Here is a 22,752-nt window from a genome sequence, read left to right as displayed (position 1 = left end):
TATGAATCACAAGAGCCTATCTTAATGGCACTGGAAGTTATCACTTCAGAATAAGCCCTTAATAATATCAGCTACTAATGCTTACATTAAAAAAATAGCAACTAAAAAAATCTTAAAATTAGTTTTAAGTATTTTATCAATATGTACTCAGCTATGCTTTTCCCCCAGATAGTAGCAGGAATTGCATGGTAGACACTGAAATGTGGCAGTTGTAGGCTTTTAGGAGAACAGTGGCATGTCACTCCATACCATTTTTTGTTAGATGAGGATAATAACACCTGCTCTGTTGACTTCATCCGTTACTGTAAGCATCAAATGTTATTGATGTCATAAAGAACAGCACCGTGCAAGGTTTACTCTTTCGTGACTAAAAGTGTTTAAGATTTGCCTGTTTATCCTAAAGTAGATCACATTATTAAAGAAATGACTAGTCCATTTTTTGTTAGATGAGGATAATAACACCTGCTCTGTTGACTTCATCCGTTACTGTAAGCATCAAATGTTATTGATGTCATAAAGAACAGCACCGTGCAAGGTTTACTCTTTCGTGACTAAAAGTGTTTAAGATTTGCCTGTTTATCCTAAAGTAGATCACATTATTAAAGAAATGACTAGTCTTAGCTATTGTAGACAGACAGAATCGGAGTTCTTGAAGATTAAGCAAAGTCTCTCTCTCTCTCTCTCTCTCTCTCTCTCTCTCTCTCTCTCTCTCTCTCTCGTGTGTGTGATTTTTTTTAGTGTATCTTTATAATTCCAGGAAAGAGGGGCACACAAAAATTAGCCAAGTGGTATTTGCAGAAGAGGATGCAGTGACTCATTGTTCCTTAGGGTACAGTGCACTCTGTTTGGACACAGTGGTGGGGATCAATGATTCTTATTTTAACAGAAGTGGTGAGCAATTGCTTTTTTATCTTGGCACTAGAGGCCTGATGCACAAAATTCAAGCAAGGGTAGGCCCTCACAGCCGCTCCAACTGCTGCCTGGGCCCTCATAGCAACCCCAGCTTCGTCCAGAAGGTCATCCAGAAGGTGGTTCTGCTGTTCGACCGTTCGGTCAATTTGCATATCATGCCTTTATTATTATAGATAATTATCTGGGTCATTTGGAAATGAAAACTTATATATAATCAACAGTGGCATGTATATAGAGCAGAATTTTTACATGTTTTAAAAATAGATTCCAACTCCCTCGGATGTCAATCTGTCTCCATGATCTTTTTTGTGTGCATGTATCTTTTGTTCTCCTCTGCACCCCCTCATTCTCTGTGTGGATCATCAAGCCTACTCAAATATGTCGTGCACTCTTTCCAAATCCTGTACTCTCTTTTCTCTACTCCTTTCCTTGTCTGCTTTTCCCTGACCACCCCTCTATCCCTATCCCCATTTCCACTTGTCAAATTCTTGATGAAGGCCTTCCCCTAAGTTAGTGGTGCTCAAACCTGCCTTACAATGGGTTCCCCTGAGTAGCTTTTCAAAAATACCTGCAGTGGGACATCTCATCTGGGATTCTAGTTCAGTTGATCTATTGTAGGATTTAGATGAAGGTCATTATTTTTGTTAAGTCTCCAACTGATTAGAAAGAGTATTCAGCTAATGTAGAGAATCACTGTTGTAGATTTTCTCTAATAATAAAAAAAATGCCTCCCTCTTATATGTCCCCACAGTTATATGTTTGTACCTCTTTTATGAAACTTACATATCAGGCTTGTCTTTTCCATCAGTTTTCTGTAGCCCAGGGTGCAGTTTAGGTCTTTTGCTATCCTTTATAACCTTGTACTGAATTAAATTATGTTGGTCATAAATATTTGGGCATCAAAGAAGATTTTCAAATACCAGTAAACCCCATTTTATTGGTCAGTAGCTATTCTTATGGGACACAGCCCCTCTTGGTCTCCCAATACTGCCTCCTTCACAGAACTGGATTGTGGGAAGCCAGTTCCCAGATGCTGGAGGTTGCTCTATGGTCCTTGTAACTGACTCAGTGAAGATTGTGTGGTCAGAGCAACTGAGCAACTGGCATTAACATGCACAGCCACATAGACCAGCCAGGAGAGGTTGCAAGGGAATGTTTTTGGAAGATGTCAGTTTTAATGTGTTGATGTGTCAGGGTTGATTGAAATGGCCTGAGAAGAATTTGGTCCTGCTGTTTCTGCCCAGAGTGTGGTTCTCATAGGAGCAGAGATGAAAACAGCTGGAACCTGGAAATGCTCTCTGGGCTAACCTCATTGAAGAGGTGGGCTGAGGGCAATGAAGCCTTAGAGGTAACAGTGCAGTATAGTGGAGAGGCAGGTGGTAAGTCCACATAGGTTCAAATCCCAACTCCGCCACATTCTAACTGAGAAGCATTTGGCAAGGTATTTAACTTCTCTAAGCCCTTATGTCCTTACCATACAATGATTAAAGTAATAGGTGTTGGCGAAATATTTGCTGCTATAAGTATTCTTTATGCAAATGTCCTGGCAAGTAGTAGGTACTAATAGTCAACATTTAACCCCCCAATTCACCTCAACTCCCTCATCAGTCAAATGAAGACAGGAACAGTAATACTAATGAGAGCTAACATTGAGAGCTTACTTTGTGCCAGGCACTGCTTTAAGCAATTTACAAAAGTGCCATCCTCATAATTGCTCCAGCAGAATTGTGAGGATTAAATAAGCTAGCTTGGAAAGAGCAGGTTCAGCACTTGCATTCTAAGTGCCCCATAAGTTTAGCCATCCTCACCAACTGAGCCCCTGTGGTAGGAGCCCGACACTCTGCCAGGAAATTGCATGCATTGTCTACTTGAGATCTCACAACTATCATAGGAAGGAAGCCCCCTTACTATTTCCATTTTAAAGATGAGGAAAGGGCCCCAGGATTAAGTTAACTTGTTCCAAATTCCAAAGCCCATAAATGGCACACACAGGCCATAATCTGGGTGTGCTTGATCTCAAAGCTTTTGCTTTTAATATGCTAATGGAAGTAAGATCAGTGATGAACCCACCACTAGAGTTATGTACTCTACATAGAGCAGCTGGAAGTCAATGAGATAAGGCAAGGATAGAATGAGAGAAAATGAGTGTGACCCAGATGGAGCTATACTCGATCCAGTCTGGTCTAAGAGCATTGGGGATATACTCGATCCAGTCTGGTCTAAGAGCATTTATCCACTGAACTCAAGGGCAGGGCTTTGGGGATGGGGCAGGATGTCAAGGTGGTAGGTTCTTGACAGTTAATCTGACCTCACCTTAGCCTTGAAAATAACATTATCTGGCTATCCACTGATGTCAGTACCTTCCCAGCACATCCAGTGATAGAAAAGGGACAGTGGTCATGAACACATTTTGCAGATGTTGTCCCATGAGACCCCCTGGGAGCTTTCTGCTCCCCTTCAAGTACAGGCATACATACATGCACCTGGAGATGTTCAGCATGTAGGATGAACTGGATATATTCTGGGACTTCTAAGGGAGAGTCAATGTACGCCCTCCAGTTCAGTGATAAACACTTCACAAAATGATACTGGAATAGAGTTCATTGCACTAAACTCAGTCACAAACCCACGGTTCTTGTTCACCCTCAGCCTATCCAGCTGACACAGCCTGGCCTATGTGCTGTTTTCCACTTGAACTTTGGAACTAAAACCAGACATTTGGGGGACTTATTCTAACAGGACATTAAACTAACTATAGAGTCTATTCTGTAAGCCACACCCAGCCCTGTGCAGTAAATTTCCAATGACAATTCCCCTGTTGTTCAAATACCTTTTGAATGGCAGTCATGGTCAGCCCTGGAGCAGGGGAACAGGTTTGGCCTTTGAAGCAGTGCTCTGTGTATGGGGAGCCAGGAGACCTCAGGTCTAGTCCAGGTACACTAACGTGGGTGATAACAAAGAGGAGGAGAATTAGAACACTATTAAAACAAACTCTTAATAATCATCATGGAGTTGTTATATATATATACTAGAGGCCCAGTGCACGAAATTTGTGCACGGGGGAGGGTGTGTTCCTCAGCCCAGCCTGCACCCCCTCAAATCTGGGACATCCCTCTCACAATCCAGGAATGCTGGCTCCCAACCACTCACCAGCCTGTCTGCCTGCCTGATTGCCCCTAACTGCTTCTGCCTGCCAGCCTGATCACCCCCTTACCACTTCTCTGCCATCCTGATCAATGCCTAACTGCTCCTCTGCCGGCCCGATTGCCCCTAACTGCCCTCCCCTGCTGGCCTGATTGCCCACAACTGCCCTCCCCTACAGGCCATCTTGTGGTGGCCATATTGTGTCCACATGGGGGTGGCCATCTTGTGTGTTGGAGTGACTGTCAATTGCATATTACTCTTTTATTAGATAGAATTACCCATAAAATAAATCTGCTGTGGTCTTAGCACTAATCTAGATCGTATGGAGGATGCAGAGAATTCATCCCTCAGGGAGTGTAAAACACCAAGTTGGAGACAAAAATCAACATGCACATACTGACCAGTAGCACTCTGATACAATTGTAATTAACTGTAAAACTGTCAACCTTGTAAAATATGTAGGTAATTAAAGAGCAGTCTTTTCAGACTGCATGGGGATGATTAGACCTGAAGGATGGGAGGGTTTAGGTATATAATAGTTATAAAAATAAATGTTAATGATAGCTAAGAAAGAACGATGGCTTCATGTTCTAGGCACTTTCTAAGAGTTGTGCACTTTCTAATTCTTTTTATCCTCAAAACAAGGCCACCAGGTGGGAACTGTTATAATATCTGTTTATTGGGCAAAGAAAATGAGGCAGGGAGATGTTCAGTATATCGGGCGTGATCATGTAGATTTCTTCTTCCAGAAAATGGTATTCAACATCTTTCCTAAGGACTGTATACATGTTTAAGATTTTTGAAATATACAGTAAAGCAACAAGAATATTTCTTTATTAACTGCTCAGGTCTTGCTGTACCAGTGATAACACAAGAGCCAACACCTCCATGTGAGATAGGTATCCAATGAAGAGAAACATCCAGTGGCACAGCCATGTGTGAAAGAGCCATGTATCTTTCTGTTCCCACAATTGCCTCAGCTGGTTGTTTATTAACTGGAGATAACTTATGAAAGGATTAAATTAAGGTGTAAATAGTGATGATTATTCAGCTAATTGCCTAATTTTCTACTTCATTGTGTACTTGTACATACACCTTAGTACAAAGTGCTTGATCTCTTAATTTAGTTTATTTTGTGTGTGTGTGTGTGTGTGTGTGTGCAGAGGAATTCAAGTTTTGCTCCATGTCCGTGCCTTCTGGGGCCATCTCATAACTGAACAAATGACCTGGATTGATGGCCATCTAAGAGGTCACCTGAGTGCATCAGCATGTTCCCTGGGAAAAGTAGCCTCAAGATGATGGGAGTGTCTGATATTGCTACTGGATGATGTCCAGTCACCATCATGGGGATCAAAAGCTTATGAGTCAAAAAGACAGGCATACCTGGCAGGCAGGTGAGGAAGCTAACTCACCTGTGCTTGGCCGCTGAGGTCTGAGTGGTCACTGCCTCCTGTCCCCAGCTGCAGGGAACTCAGAAGCACAGCTCTGCACTGCAGGACACATATTTTTGAGTGGAGTCTGGCTTCTGCTTGGCAGAGAGAGAGCAACAACCAAGTGATTTTGACTAATTGAAGCCTTTTGTTGCCCTATAGTCGGCAGCAGTGGTAAAAGCCCGGCTGGGGCAGTGACTCCAACAGAGCATTTATTAAACTCTGGATTTTGGGACACTAATGCTGGGGTATTTTTCAACAATGGATTCTATGAGGAAATATATGTGGGATATTCTAAATTAATGGAATTTGGCTAGTTTATTAACTGCAGTTTCAGAGCCTTTATGATGCATTGTTAGTGTCCCACATGTATTTGGCTTTAAAACCATTTTTTCCTGGCGGGCACCTTTTGGACTTGTCACTCTACAGTATACACTAACTGAAAACTTATGAATGAATAGAGCCTACTCTAGGGATTTCTAGGAACCTTTTTTGTTCAGTATTATGGAATTATGAGCTGCTCAAAAGACATTTTGTGTGTGCTTTTCTGCAACAAAAAGTTATTAAGCACACTACTTGTCCTTTCATTGCCAGCAATTTTTACACTACCATTTCATTTTGGTGTAAGGAACTCATTAACATGGGACTTTTTGTCTATTACTTTCATTTTTGCTGTAATCATTAGAAAATGTAATCCACTCAACTCTACCATACTGTACTGAGTGATTTTTCTAAAGGCTTTTTTGGTATGAATAGCTGCTTTGTCTCTAAGCTAAGTAGTGTTAGTCCCTATGTTTTTGACTAACGTGGTTCTCCTTTGAATAGATATTTTGTCTCCTTTTCATTTGCCAACCTACCCTCTAATTATTTAATAATATTTTGACAACTGCTCTCCTTTTCATTGTGGTACGTGGAGACTTGTTAATGTTATATTTCAGGCCACGGCAACTCAGACGCAGTAATTGGAAGCCAGTTGCTTATTTAGACTCTAGGGATGTAAAGGGGACTGAAGCCGATCTCCAGAGGCACTCATGACAGTTTTGTATTGTGGGAACAGGCCCAGTGGGAGTTCTGGGAAAAGGAAGCAAGTAGAGATGGGCGCTGTAGGAAGGCTTTATTGGAGGGGTGGACTGCACACTAGAGGAATAATGTGGCTGATACGCAGGAAAAGACTGACATTTTTCCCTAAAAGGTGCTTTGCATTGTGGTTATGGTTTGCTTTAAGGCCTCCTTTTCACTATGAACTTGACATTTTTTGGAAAGATCAAGCAACAATAGAAGCACATTGATTTTTTTTTTTTCTGCACAGTGTCTTGAAGCGTATACCCTGCAAATTCTTCTTTATAGGTTTTAAATAACTTTATTTTTTTAATTTTTTCCTGAATAGTTGGCAGTTACAGCTGAGTGACAACAGAATGAGTAGGGTATTCCTAAAAAAAAAAAAAATAGTTGCCTGAACATTAGTGCCTATGAACTCAGTGTTCTGTGGAGCTTAAGGCAGTAATTCTCAAAGTGTGATTCTCGGACCCTCAGCATCAGCATCCCCTGGGAAGTTGTTAGAAATTCTATACCCTACCTCAGACCTCCTGAATCAGCAAATCTGAGGGTCAGGCTTGGAGATGTTTGTTTGTTGGTTGGTTGGTTGGTTGGTTGGTTTTTTTTCACAAGCCCCCTTCAGCTGATTCTAATGTGGACTCAAATTTGAAAACCACTTCCTTGGGTTCTTTAAAAGCCTTCAGAAGTGTCCATGGATGCCCTATATATGCCTGTGTATGCATCTTTGGGAGGGAGCAGAACCAATTGTCACTGGGATCTCAGAATGACACTGACCCCAACGAGGTAGAAACCACTGTTGAAATATCAGGATCCAGACTCTGTGTCTCCAGTCAGGACTCTGTCCTAATTTCTCCGTGTTTTCCACCTAGGGATCTACAATTCGGTCTCAGGGGAGAGGTACCTGCTTTCTTGTTACTGAGTGCTTCTTGGTATTGAATTCCATGTAGTTGTCAGCCTCCTGCCTCCTTGAAGCACAGTGCAAGCAAGTATTTCATTAGAGAGATTTCTGGCTTGAAATCTGTCTCTGCAGCAACTCAAAGATCATTATCTGTAACGTCTTTGAAATGAATATTGATTTGTTTGTTTTAGTTGAGGTTACTCATGTTGCTCTGAAATATTTACCTGTGGGTTTATGAAGAGGGAATTTTAACCTGCTGTACTCAGACCAAACAAAGCACTGTGAGCATAAAGTCATCGTTCATTTGTTCAGCGAGCATTTATTGAGAGGGTCTGGTCTGTGTTTGTCGATGTGGGAGCCTAAGGCACACAGAGAAGAATGTCCTTTCAGTCTAGAATGGGGCAAGAGGGGTAGGTAGGGATTAGGGCAGGTGGAGCTGTAGAGCAGCTAGGTACATAAATAAATAAAACTAAAAGACTTTAAGAAAAAAGTGACTAACTCCTCTTGGGGTTGAGGCCTGTGGGGATGGCAATGTATCTGAGACTTTTTCGCAGAAAATATATTTTCACTGAGGCTATTAGATGAAAAGGCAAAGCAGGCATTAAGGTAAGCATTTCAGGCAGGAATAGCACTGGGATTGAACAAAGTCAGGAAGGAAATCAGAATGTGCCCCAGGGATGGCGAGAATTCAGTGCAGATGAAGTTCCTGATATACATGGTGTGTTGTGGGTGGGAAGCAACAAAAAAGAACCCTGAATATGGGCATAGAGACAAGGTTATAAAGATTCCTATATTCTAGGATGAGTTGAAAGTTGTGAGTCCTATTTCATAATATTAGTGTCTCTCAATGTTGTTGAAACATTTATTTTTTTATGAAAACACTTTGGTACTTTTATATATATATAAAGCTACTTTTAATATAAAATATAGCTCTATAGATATAGTAGTGTTTCTGACAAAATGTCCTACCTTCTGCTTGTATTGATGTGATTTTCTGTATACCTGTGCAAATTTGTTCTCTGATTCCTTTTGCTTGAAATGTCTTTCTAAAAAAAAAAAAAAGGAGGCCATTAGAATTAGCCAGCTATTGACTGTGATCATCACCAAGAAGAAACTAGTATGTGCTAACATTTTGTCCTGTAGTTCTCATAACAGCTATTTGTTATGATCTCCCATTTTATAGATGCATAAACTTGAAGAACAGTGCAGTCTGAATTTTCCTTTGCCACACAGCTGAGAGATTTTGATATGACTTACTAAAGCCATTAGTGGGGACACATATAAGTAAAATATGGGTTCCAATATAAGTTTCTGCCAATCCCTAGATACCTGACCTTGTAGCAACTCAAACTGGGTCATTTCCCTGCTAAAAAATCTTTGAGATAATGAGATTCCCATTAAGATTTATTTGTAGCTCCTTGTTCTTCTCTGTAGGGACTGCCCTTCTTGGCTGAGGTAGTCCCAATTATTGCTCTTGATCAATGCCCTAACTCTCCTTACCCGGGGATAGTTTCTGGAAGAGGTTTGTCACTTCCTGGAAGTCTAGGGGCCAAAATGAAGTGGTGAGAAGAAACAATAAATAATAGCCATGGAAGGTCTTTGAGTTCTTGGGGATTGTAATGTTATTTCCATTGAGACATGATTTTAGAATTGCACCTCTGACAGTGTTTTTCCACTGTTGCTTTCTGCATAGGTTGCAGGGCGTTTCTGGTAGTAAATGAAGTTCCTTGGTGACCTCTGTGTGCCTAAAATCTTTCCTCCGTGTGAGAAAGAGAAGAAATTATTTCTCATCTGACAACTTGCTTGAGAGAATGATTTGTCAAAACAGAGTTAGTTCTGCCCTAGCTGGTTTGGCTCAGTGGATAGAGCATCGGCCTGTGGACTGAAGGGTTTGATTCCGGTCAAGGGCACATGCCCAGATTGTGGGCTCCATCTCCAGTAGAGGGCATGTAGGAGGCATCCAATCAATGATTCTCTCTCATCATTGATGTTTCTATCTCTCTCCATCTCTCCCTTCCTCTCTGAAATCAATAAAAATGTATTAAAAAAGACACAACCATAGTTAGTTCTGGTTTCCCCCTGGCTGGACTCCCCATGCATATTTGTCACTAAAGATTCCGCTGCCCACACTGCAGTGCAGACCAGGAAACCATGCTGCTCCATGCTGGGCTTTCTCTCTGGCGCCTGCTGGCAAATACTTGCTAAGAGAGACTGGGGATGTTTCCATAAATATGGAATGTCCGAGAAGGCTATTTAATTCTCAGAAAGCTCTTTGTTATCCTGAAGCTGGATTCTGCCATTCACCTCTACCCTGATCTCCATCTGTCACCACTCATGTTCTAGCTCAGTCCTGCAAAGGTGAGAAGTACTCATGTAAAGAAAACACTGAGGACCCAAAGGACAGGGTTCTTTCTTAAATCCCAGCTCAACCAGATTCAAATTCAACACATGTTTTCCCATTTCTTAGTAGGTGAAATAAACTGTGAAAGGAATGGTGAGCCCTAGCTGGTTTGACTCAGTGGACAGAGCATCACCCTGTAGACAGAAAGGTCCTAGGTTTGATTCCAGTCAAGGGCATGTACCTTGGCTGTAGGCTTGATCACCAGTCCTGGTTGGTGGATGTGCAGGAGGCAACCTATTGATGTGTCTCTCTCACATTGATGTTTCTCTCTGTCTCTACCCCTCCCTTCCACTCTCTCTCTCTCTTAAAAAAAGTGTGGTGGGGGACACAAAGATAAATAAACTAGAATATTACTTTTGAATGAGTAAGAAAAATAGAAAAGTATGTGCACAGCTAAGCACACAAGGCAACATAAAGATATATAGTAACAAAATAAAAGTAGAAGGGATAATTCTTTTCAGTTGAGGGTGACATTTTATTAAAGAGGTCAATCAACACAATGAATATAACAATAGAATGTATATGGCCCAGGGTTAGGCATTGATTAGTTTATAAAAACATATCTGTCCTACTTCTCTGTGATACAGATGCAGCAATAATACAACCCCCCTCCCACCTATAAGCAGCTATAAAAATGAATAAATCTAAAATCATTGGCATCAATACTGTAGCTTCTATGCAGTAAAATACTCTTTGGATACCAAGTATTTCTATATTTATAGATTTTTTAAAATTTATTCTCTCCTTGGTCAGAATTGAATTGATTTTAAACAAATTTTATCACTATTTAAGCATGATTTGCTCATGGCAGAAAGTAGACTAATGGTTAATTCAGAAGGCTGCTCTGCTTTTATTTTACTCTCACTTTCCTGCCTAGAAGAAAGTGTTTTCTCCATCTGCAGTAAAACACCTAAATGTGTACAGCCTACAGTAAAATGTAGTCAGTGACCAAGGCAAGTTCATGGAGGGTCAACAAACTATATTCTTTCAGTATGAGTCACGCAATATGAGCCCAGATCTACTGATTGAGGCTCATGAGAGAGGTGGAATGTCAGCATTCCTAGGTTGGGCTATCCAAAGTATTGATCAAATCCCTGAAAATTTGTGTGGGAATTCAGAATTCAAGTGGCAGTCCCCAGTTAGCAGGCAGTAGTGGGGTTGGCTGCATACTTAGAGCTCAGGGCTAATGGTGCAGATTTGAGGATATCCTGAAGAGGTGTGACCTTGGCATTCATGAGATGAGTGATTCTCTGAGAGGGAAAGTATACAGACAAGACCATACAGACAAGAACAACAAGAACAGCAGCTAATCATTTTTGAGCCATTATTATAAGATACGCATGTACTTACTGAAATTACCAGATTACCCCCGGGGGGGGGGCGGATTTTTATCAACATTTTTCAGATGATAGGCCCAATGCTCAGAGATATTAGGCAAGTTTTCCATTGTCATAGAAACAGTAAGTTGCAGGGATAGGACTGTGATACAGTTGACTCATTTGTCCCCTTTGCCTGATTTTAGCTGTGAAAGTCACTATCTCAGGGACACCCCCACCCCAGTCCCAGGCAAACTGGATTAACAGGTCACATTAACTGGCACCCATAGCAGCTGGGATCCAACTCTAAGCTTTGAATTGGTATGTAACACTGCCTCCTCTGAGGAGAAATGAACCCACAACCAGAGATGGAACCTTAGGAAATGTTACTAACATAAAAAAATGGGAGAAGACTATATGGTACATACTTAAAGGATCATGTCTGTATTCTTTGCCCATTTTATCCCCAGTCCATAGCACAATGTCTAAGACAGAGTAGATGTTCAATAAATATATGCATAGTTAATTGACTGGTGATTGGTTACTTGTGACTGGATGAATGAAGAAATAAGAGGATAAATAGGGCAGTTTTATATCCTGGAAGGGTCAAGAAGCCAGCTTTTAGGCTGAAATAATTAATAACAATATATGTTAAGTGATGGGTGCTGACTGTGCAAACTAATGGTCATGAGAAGGATTTGGGCTTTGAAGAGAGGGTCACAAACACTTATTAGAGGATAGACACATCCATGTGGATAGATGCTAGTTGTCGACACTGGAAATAAGACCTGCATCTAGGGAGTGGATCAGGTAAGAGTGAGCCCAAGCCCGGCCAGTGTGGCTCAGTAGTTGCACATTGACCTATGAACCAGGTTGTCATGGTTTAATTCCCGGTCAGGACACATGCCTGGGTTTTGGGCTCCATCTCCAATGGGGGGCATGCAGGAGGCAGTTGATCAATGATTCTCTCTCATCATTGATGTTTCTCTCTCTCTCTCCCTTTCCTTTCTTCTCTGAAATCAACAAAAATATATATTAAAAAAAGGGGAAAAAAGAGTGAGCCTAAGCAAGGTGTTTTCTTTTTTTCTTTGCCCAAGAAAGTCTACTCGGTTACAGGAAAAGGGGATAACTCACTGGAGAATAACAAAATTACACACTAGGCAATAAGAGGAAGGCCATGGGACAGGGTTTCTTCCTACTCCAGAGAGACTGGAGGCAGTAGCTGCAGAGTTAACACTGGAAGGGCATTGGACCTTCCTCCTGAGAGATACAATAATAGCATCTCAAGTAGATGAAGCTGTAGTTCACTAATCATCCAGGCTTTGCCTTTTCAGGCAGAACCCATCACGTGTCATTAAAGCAAGATGAGTTTGAGCCCCTCTCTTCTGATGTATCCAAAGTGTGTCAGCCCACTCATAATAGTCTGTTTGTAAGACAGTCAAGTGGTGTAAGACTAGCACACATAGAGCGCGGCTATCACCTCTCTTGTTCTGACCTGAAACATACTCAGCAGCTTGAAATTTCATTAGCCTTGCATTTTGCAAGCCCCGCCAGACCTCAGAATTTCTACTTGTTTCTTTCACTTAACTTTGCTCATGTGCAGCCTGTGTATATTTTTTCCTGTAATTTTCTCTCTGCCAGGAAAGGAAACAGTACTGCTTTAGCTGTGGGAGAGGCCTCTGTGCTCTGTCTTGTTTATCATTTCTAAGCCCCCCAGCTCTGTGCTCATTTCTAAGCTACTAATGTCTGATAATGCTTTCCAAGTCAGAACACACAGCTGTATATTCAAACCCCACGTTCAATTTTGTTTTCAGATATATCACCTATTTTGAGTTTGAAAGTAATACTAGATGTGTTGTAAAAAGTACTCAAGAGAAAGGAAAGGGGGTAATAAAAAAAGTTCTCTCATTTGACCTAACCTACCTAACCGCTACCAAACCACTTGGAGGAAAAAATGTTTCCCTGGATTTCTGAAATGAACTTGTAGAAGTTTCAGCTCCTGAGGCAGGTACCATTCTAGTTGTTATGTTATTCAAATTTCTGCAAAGCCACTTTTTTTTTTCCTTGAAGGGTGGGAAGATTGTTTGGGGCTAGGCTGGGATTGGTTAACTTGCTGCTGGTATAAATATTTCTGAATTGTATTTTCTTACATGCTCAAGTAATCTAAGAACCTCAAATTAAAGAACAAAGCAGATCAACTAGTCTTAGGCACAAACAGACTTTTTAAAAAGCAAAATTGAGTACAATGATAGCTTTCAGAAATTGTGAAAATGTCAATGCAAGAAAATTAACTCTAATGTAAGCTTAGCAGTGGAATTTTATTGAAAAAACTTTATCAGAGCATGGACCATTTAAATAGTGAATGTACAAAGTGAAAAACAAGAAAATTACAGAAAACCATGACTTACAATAAGAAAAAAACAAACAAGTATACTTTTTTTTAAGCTTTTCTTTTTTTTAATCTTTATTGTTCAGATTATTACAGATGTTCCTCTTTTTTGCCCCCATAGCTCCCCTCCACCCGGTTCTCACCCCACTCTAGGCCTTCCCCACTGACCTCGTCCATAGGTGTAGGCTCTTTGTCTAATCTCTTCCCACACCATGCCACAACCCCTTCCCCCGAGAATTGTCAGTCTGCTCCCTTTCCATGCCCCTGATTCTATTACATTCACCAGTCTGTTCTGTTCATCAGGTTTTTTATTCATTTGATTTTTAGATTCACTTGTTGATAGATATGTATTTGTTGTCACTTTGTTGTTCATAATTTTTTATCTTTACCTTTTTCTTCTTCTTAGAGAATACCCTTCAGCATTTCATACAATACTGGTTTGGTGGTGATGAACTCGTTTAGCTTTTTCTTATCTGTGAAGCTCTTCATCTGACCTTCAATTCTAAATGATAGCTTTGCTGAGAAGAGTAATCTTGGTTGTAGGTTCTTGCTATTCATCACTTTGTATATTTCTTGCCACTCCCTTCTGGCCTGCAAGTTTCTGTTGAGAAATCAGCTGACAGTCATATGGGTACTCTCTTGTAGGTAACTAACTGTTTTTCTCTTGCTGCTTTTAATATTCTCTATTTGTTTTTTCCCTTTGCCATTTTAATTATGATGTGTCTTGTGTGATCCTCTTTGGATTCCTCTTGTTTGGGGTTCTCTGTGCTTCCTGGACTTTTAAGTCTATTTCTTTCACCAAGTAGGGGGAGTTTTTTGTCATTATTTCTTCAAATAGGTTTTCAATATCTTGCTCTCTCTCTTCTTCCGGCACCCCCATAATTAGGATATTGGTATGCTTAAAGTTGTCCCAGAGGTTCCTTACACTACCTTCATATTTTTGGATTCTTTTTTCTTTTTGCTTTTCTGGTTGTGTGTATTTTGCTTCTTCATATTTCAAATCTTTGACTTGATTCTTGGGATCCTCTAACCTGCTGTTGAATCTCTGTATATTATTCTTTATTTCAGTCAGTGTATGCTTAATTTCTGATTGGTCCTTTTTCATATCCTTGAGGGTCTCACTAAATTTCTCGGAGGTTTCTAGAAGATTCCTGAGTAACCTTATAACTGTGGTTTTGAACTCTATATCCAGTATTTTGCTTTCATCCATTTCTTTCATTTGTGACTTGTTCCTTTGTCTCCACATTTTGGCTGCTTCCCTATGTTTGTTTCTATGTACTGGGTGGCTGCTAAGTCTCCTTGAGTTGATAGAGTGGCCTTGTATGGTAGGTGTCCTATAGGGCCCAGTGGCTCAGCCTCCCCAGTCACCTGAGGTGGACGATCTTGGTGCATCCCTTTGTGGGCTGTTTGCACAGTCTTGTTGTAGTCAACCCTTGATTGCTGTTGGTATCACTGGGAGGAATTGACCTCCAGGACAATTGGCTGTGATGACCAACTGTGTCTACACTGAAAGATCAGTTGCACAGGAGACACCCTAATGGGGCAGGACTTGCTTCAGTGGGGCTTTGGTGCTCACTGAGTCTTCCCCTTGAGTGTGTCTCTTAAGGAATGTGAAGAGCTGTAGTCCAGTATGGCCTCACTCTGACCACTGGGTACACTGGCTCTTGGATCTTCAAGGAGGTGCATGGTCAGCCACTGTCTGGGGCCGCCCAGCAGGAGCTACAGAGACATCTGCAGATTCCTGCTCTTTGTATGGGGTTTGGAAGTGCCCAGACGAGGCCCAGCTGTGAAGCAAGGCAGGCTGCTGCTGCCAGGTCTTGGGCCTTCTTTTGGAAGCTCTGGGGCTCTCTGATCCAGCTGTGGTTTGACAGGTTTTAGGCAGAAAAAGGACAGGCCATTCATATGCAAAAGCCAATGCACCCAGCTTGGGTGGGGTTGTAAATTGGGTGGGGTGGGGTCTCTGGGAATCACCAGGGTGGAGCAAATAGCAATGGCTGCCAGTCAGCCCTGCACCAGAGAGGTCTCCGGTCTCCGCATCCCACGCCCCCGTGCAGGAACAATGATCACTGCGAGCACCTCTGAGAGAAAGCCGCCCTCACGTTCCTGTCCCAATGCCAGACAGTCCAGTTTCTCCCTGTATGTGTCGGGGTCCCCCAGAGTCTCACCTGGAACTGGAGTTTAGAGCAGTTGGGAGCTTGTATCTCTCTCCTGATTAAAAGAGCAGCACATCAAGGGGCCAGCACTTTCTGCACCTCCACACTGCTTACCAGTCTCAGTGTGCTTTCTTCACCTCTCTAGTTGTGGAACTTCCACTCAGCCAGCTTTCCCGTGGTTCTGGGTGGTAGTTGTTCTGCCTTTCAGTTGTAATTTTGATGTGCTTGTGAGAGGCAGCAAGTATAGGTTTTTACCTATGCTGCCATCTTGGATCTCCCCCAAGTATACTTTAATGATTATAGATTTGAGTGTGGAATATGTTGCCTGATTTTTGTTTCATCACCTCTTTGTCATTGGTCTGATGATGTGGGTAAATATCATGGGTGAATGTCTTTTTGTTTGCTCAGCAGAGAACAGTTGCTATATGTAAATAGGGTGCCTCCTCCCTTTGGATGCCTTGGGACATGTATAATAGATTAAGTTAGTTTTGTGCAGAGCAAACAGGTCTGTATTACCAAGAATATGAATAATGTCAGTTTCCATAATTGCTAACATCTGGCTTTCCATAAATCTGTTAAATTGCATAGAAGCAGAATGAGATTTCTGTGTCATAAGTATAGCAATTACATGGAGCTTTGCAGGCAATGTGGTCCTATATTCAAGTCTGAAATCCTTTGATTCTGGAACAACAAAAGCAAATCCAGGTTTTGCACCTTGTTTTCAGTGCTCACACTAGGGGTGTTCATCTTTATGCTCAGGTTTCTTAATTTATGAGAGGAAAGCACTGCCAATATGTGTGCAACTTTGTGATGCAAAATGTTGAAAAAGCATACTATAGTTGGTCATTAAATGCCACTTTAGAGATTTTAGAGGAGACCATAAATTAAATATCCTTCTGTAGCCACTGTTTGTGGATCTGTTACTCTTCCAGACAATTTATTTAGTGATTTGTTAATGGGCCTTCTTCTGTATTTATATTCAAACATTTGTCAAGAAACTAGGATGGGAGGGAGGAGGGTACGTTGCCTTGCTATTTGAGTGTGGTTCCTATTTTGCTGTGTTTATCATACTTTGAACCAGACCCAAGGTCTTTTCCACACAAAAACTTGCAATTAAATGTATTCCCTGAAGAAGAGGGTTGTGGTTATGTCTTAGGCTTAGCGAACAACCCAGAGAATGAATTTTGGCAAAGTAGGCTCTATAATAGTGTCCGTCTGTAAATTTTCTGAATTTAAGTAATTTAAATAAAGACATCAAACATCCTCAGTGTATTACATTGTAGTTGGCACTGAGGAGAGAAAAACGAAAATATTTAGTCTCCACACTCAATAAGCTCACTAGTTATCTAGGGAGGTGGATATATTAAACATGTAACCCCTAAGAGATGAATGCAAGAAGAGCATGGTATATGACGTACAGATAAAGCAAAATGTGAATAGTGACTGTCTTGCAGAATGAGGGGTTGTGATATCTGATCACAATTTTAATAAATACATGGGAGTTAAGATAGCACAGGAAGGGAAGTGCTTACCTTTTCAATGAATTAACTTATACTCCACCCCATTCCAAATAGGCTGAGAAAAAGTAGAGTTAGGAAAGGGGAGGGTACTCAAATAAGAAAAGGCATGTTCTAGGTCACAGACTGAGGAAACAACATGATCCGTGTATCAACTATGGCTTTTGAGTGGAAAGGGGGAAAGGTAGAAGGTAACCATTAAAATGTAAGATTGGGGCTTATGGGATATGCTAGGAGTTTGAACCTTTTATTCTAAGCTCCAGAGAACCACTGAGAGGTGTTCAGCAAAGGAGTGACGTGGACACATTTGCTTTTGCTTTTAGAACAAACACCACTCCCATGTGGAAGGTGTTTAGAGCAATGATCCTCATTTGGATGAACAGAGCCAAGATGTCTGCATGCTACTTTATACCAGTTAAATCATTCTGTAGTAGTGGGAACTGTCCACCAGTACTTTTTCAAGGTTCCCTAAATGCTTTTGATTGGGCCCACAATTGAAACTCCCATAATTAGAGTGAGAAGTGACTAAAATCAGGGAGACCAGAAAGGAGGCTAATGAAATAGTCCCAGTGTTAAGAATGTTGATCTGAGCTAACACAGAGTTTGAGGAAATCTGAATTTTATTTTTTATGATTATGTATGTAATGAGCCATTGGTATAGCTATCAATTTACTCTCTATCTGTATCTCCTAAATATGTAAGCTCAACTATAAATGTGATGAGAGAAGTATAAAATTGAATAGTTTGTTTCTTTCAGCAAAAACTGGGAGTGAGAATAATGCAAATGGATCACTTTAGTATTATTCCACTTAATGCTATTACAGTGGGAGTTCAGAAGATGTGAATGGTTACTATGAATTGGCTTCATGTTGTGAGATACTTAGCTGAGGAAGTGGGGCTTGAACTTTGTCTTAAATATTTGTATTTAATAAATCAAAAACCAAAGATTTATTCTTTATTATGTTATCTACATTTTTATTTTCAAACAATCTTAGATTAAGTAGATATGGTTTTTTTATACAATAGATAAATGGGGGTCAGAGAGGCTCAATAATATGATCAATAACATATAGTGTATTTTTTCCCCTAGAAGTGTTGCCTTCTGTGTGTGTGTGTGTGTGTGTGTGTGTATATATATATATATATATATATATATATATATATATATTAGGGGCTCAGCACGCAAAATTATGTGAGACCCAGGACCCAGAGTCCCGCAGCTCGGCAGGACCCAGAAATCCACCTGCGCCTCCGGTCAAGTCCTCCAGAGTCAAGTCCCCACCCACCCACGTGTGCCTCTCCATGCACGCAGCCTCCTGCTGATTGGTCATTATGGCATGATGGCGTGACAACCACAGGCTTTTTATATAATAGATAAATTTTATTGTTGATAATATTACAGATGTCTCCCATTTTCCCCATTTATCCCCTTCCTTCCAGCCTCTACACACACTCCCAGGTCTTCACTACCCTGTTTCCTGTGTCCATGGGCTATGCATATCTATACTTATAAAAGGGTAATATGCTAATTAGAACAGGAGACCTTCCTGACATCCTTCTGGACAAAGCCATGGTGGCTGGGCTGAGGCAGAGGTGGTTAGGGGCAATCAGGCCAGGAGGGGAGGGCAGTTGGGGGCGAGCAGGCTGGCAGGGAGGGCAGTAGGGGGTGAGAAGGGCAGTTGGTGGGGGGCAGTTGGGGGCGAGCAGGCCAGCAGGCAGGGTGGTTAAGAGCGATCAAGCAGGCAGGCAGGTGAGCGGTTAGGAGCCAGCAGTCCCAGATGGCGAGAAGGATGTCAGATTGCTGGTTTAGGCCTGTGGGATCGGGCCTAAACTGGCAGTTGGACATCCCTTGAGGGGTCCTGGATTGGAAAGGGTGCAGGCCAGGCTGAGGACCACCCCCCTCCCATGCACGAATTTCGTGCACTGGGCCTCTAGTAACTATATAAGTTCTTTGGTTTGTCTCTTCTCATTCCCCCATCCCCACATCAAGGTATGTCAATTTGTTCCATGCCTCCATGCTTCGGATCTTATATTGTTGATCAATTCATTTTGTTCATTAGATTCCAAAAATAAGTGAAATCATGTGATATTTGATAATTCTCACTAAAGTAATTATTAGATCTCTAAGAATTGGCTGTATTTAAATAAAAAGCTAAAAAATATATATGAAATAATAATTTAAAAACACACGAATAAATAGGCTTTAATGTACTAATTCCCTCACAAATTAGAAAGAAACCCCAAAATTTGTAGCCAGCTGGTCAGAAGAAAGCTTACATGGGTTAAATAGAGATCAGTTAAAAAATGACTACAGTTCTAAATTTTATCATGACTGCTGAATGAATAGCTATTTTTGTTTAAACAATTTGATTTTTAAATTTTAGTAATAAACTTTCAGAACAATCTAAGTTGTAGCAGTTATAATTTCAAATAAATTAATAATGCTATTTCACCTTTTTAACCTACATTTCCCTTCTCTTTTAGCTTGCAGAAAGGCTTGCCTTAAAATAAATTTGACTTTAAAATTATATGACAAAGAAGCCACTTAATAAAGATCTCTTTTAAAAAAGTAAAAACATGAAAACTAAAATATGTAACTCTTATAACACATTTAATATCTACTCCAGGCAAAATAAAATATTGATATAGTATCACCCATTTACAGAAGATTATAATGTTCTACTAGGAAAATAAAGTAGCAAATGTGACCTTTTAAATTAGAAATGTCTACTACAGGCACTGAGCAAATGTTAAGAAATCTGACTTTTAAAAAGTGCCAAGATAGAATAGGTACTTAAATTGATTTTTCTTTGAACACCAATTCCATGGTAGTATCTGCCCCAGGCTTCCTGATGAAATAGACACTAAAGAAACCTATGACTCATCACCTAAAATCAGATAAACAACAAAAGCAATTTTTAATAATCAGTTAACTCCTATGCACAGGAATTTAATTCAATCAAACATGCTCTTTTTATCAATAGCTGACTAATTTTTTTGTTTTTTAATAAGGACCTGTCCACAGGGATTCAAAACAAATGTCACTATATTCCAAAAAGTAACACCAACCAACTCCTCATTAGTCTAACATTATAATATCTTTGGCCAAATGGTGTTATTAGTACGATGAAATTTTTAGTCTGGATTATTACAACTATGTAATACTTTTGCAAATGAAATAAAAACATATTTCCTTAATGAGAGAAAAAAAAAGAACATACAGTGCGATAATTCAAATGACTTGTACATAGTATGCACTCAATTAAATGAAAGATCTTGTTTTCAAATATGACTCCCACACTTTTTAGTTAGGAGGATTTGGAGTAGTGGAAGATGAGAGAGGTTTTAGGCAGGAATGTCATCTAGTAAAATGCTTTGGCAATGACATGGGCATGACCAGGAATAATGAGGAGTAATTGAGGTCTGATTGTAGTTAACCTAGAATCTAGGCATCTTAATTTGGGATTATCTCCACAGTTTTCAAAGAATAAATCATTATTCATTAACTAAATGTCTTGACTCAGGCTACAGTTGGTGGGACAAAATAAAAAAGTAAACCTCAGAATGAATTAGCTTCTAAAAATATTATTGAAATTCCTTAGCATCTACTTTGTACCTGTGCTGTGAAGCCAAGTACTATACCAATACAGTGCATGCATTCAGGCAGAAAAGACAGGTCATTTCTCTCCGTTATTTTTAAGTTGCGGTAGATTCAAAATTCTAGCAAACTTTGACTAATTGTATCATTCTCAAAATTTTAACTAAAAATAGTAAGGAAGATTCACATAAGATCTTACCCTTGAAAATGGGTTGCAATGCCCAGAGGGTAAATCATTGAAAGTAGACAAACCACCGAATATTATAGTATACTGAAAGATGGCACAGACTTTGGGATCTTGAGTTGACATGGTATAGTGGGAAGAACTCTAGTGCACCCATCAGAAGCTCCAGGACACAATCCTTGCTCTGACGTGTACTAGCTGTGTGACCACTCAGTCATCTCTGCACATTAGTTTCTTCTTTTGTAACATGTGAATAACTATTTCATCTTGCAATTAATTATATGGCATAATTCATGAGAAAAAAAAAGGTTTTAAAATACTTTGAAGCAATATATAAAAAGTGGTAGCAGTTACATTTATTTTATGCTTTTGAGCATTTTATTGCTTTGAGCACTTTAGGGGAAAATGCCAATTGTTAGGTCTGATCAAATAATTGAATTGATACTCCCTCCCCTGGGAACTGACCTTTAGGCCACTTCACAAGGGATATTCCACTTGCTTAGACCACATTCCACTTGCTAAGACCATAATCTCTCGCCTCCAGAGTTTCCAGAATCTGGACTTGCACAGAGAATTCTCTGCCCAGAAAAAGCCTGCCTAGAGGACTTCTAAAACCTCTGACTTCCCATCTTTGGGGGCTGGTGCCATTTTGGGGCTCAGCCCATCTGCTATCCAGATGACCTAATAAATTTATAATCCCTTACCACTTTGGCCTCAAGCATCCCTCCTTTGGTGACCCTAACAATTTTTTTTAATTTAGTCCATAATCAAGTGCTTGCAACCTTATACATATTTAACATGATATTTGGAATGTAGAATAAGTTAATTTACATTGTTCTTATTCTAACTTGTGTTTCTCCTTATCATCTCATGAGGACAATGTCTTATATGCAAAGAATCTTATGCATAGCAAACTTTTGGCAACAATTTGTTGGAATCAATGTTGTCATCTGAAGAATATTTGAAGGGCATGACAGTAGACTGATCAATGGAGTAGTATACTCTGATAGACAAATGACCAATGTCTTCAAATAGTATAAATATTGTCATAAATAAGAAAAAGACTTGCCTTGGATGGTCTCAGAACTAGTACCAAGAAGTAGAAGCTACTGCTTAATATATTTCATTTCAACTTAAGGAAGACATTTGTAACAGTAATTCAGTGATGGAATTGGCTGCCTTATGAGGTAATAGATTGCCTGCTGGGGCTGAACAACTCCCTGGATTGTTGTTAAGGTCACCTGAGCTTTGAATATCAGGGAGGGCTGACTGGATTTATGTTTTCTTTCCATATCTGGATATCAATGAAAACAAGCAAAATAAATGTGTGTCTTTCATCGCCATCCACACTATACCCTAAGGTAGCGGTAGCTCTGAGATGTTTTCTCATTTGGTAACATGCTGCTGGCCATTAGGACGGTGAGGCTTGATTAGGAAAGCTCCTCCCAATAACTATTCCTTCTTTCATCCTGGCCCCAGGATCTGCCTGAAGTCCAACAGATTCAGGGTTGCCCTAATTACCTACTTGTTCCTACTCAGGTGTAATCAATCTATTCACACCTTTGCTAAAAGACCCAGATCCCCATAGGGTGCATCTACACTGTTAAGGATGGTATAGTTCTTGAGACTATTCTAAAGTTAATACAGAGCTGCTATCAGATTATTTAGTAATTGGAGTGCAATAGTTGTGAGTTCGAATCTCAGACCTGCCACTTATTAGCTAAATGACAGTGGGAATGATAATTAACTTCTGT

At 40.3% G+C, this 22,752-nt stretch overlaps 1 protein-coding gene across 1 annotated transcript in view; it reads left to right on the top strand.

Moving 5' to 3' along the window:
* The window catches only part of NELL1 (neural EGFL like 1), a gene marked incomplete at its 3' end in the record, with an annotated part of 683,686 nt that overhangs the window by 640,371 nt on the left and 20,563 nt on the right, over nt 1–22,752 (top strand). The window lies entirely within an intron of this gene.

This window comes from Cnephaeus nilssonii (genome assembly GCF_951640355.1).
Source record: "Cnephaeus nilssonii genome assembly, chromosome: 13".
Taxonomy (NCBI): Eukaryota; Metazoa; Chordata; class Mammalia; order Chiroptera; family Vespertilionidae; genus Cnephaeus; species Cnephaeus nilssonii.
The sequence above is the reverse complement of the archived record's forward strand: the minus strand, read 5'-3'. Positions and strand labels throughout refer to the sequence as shown.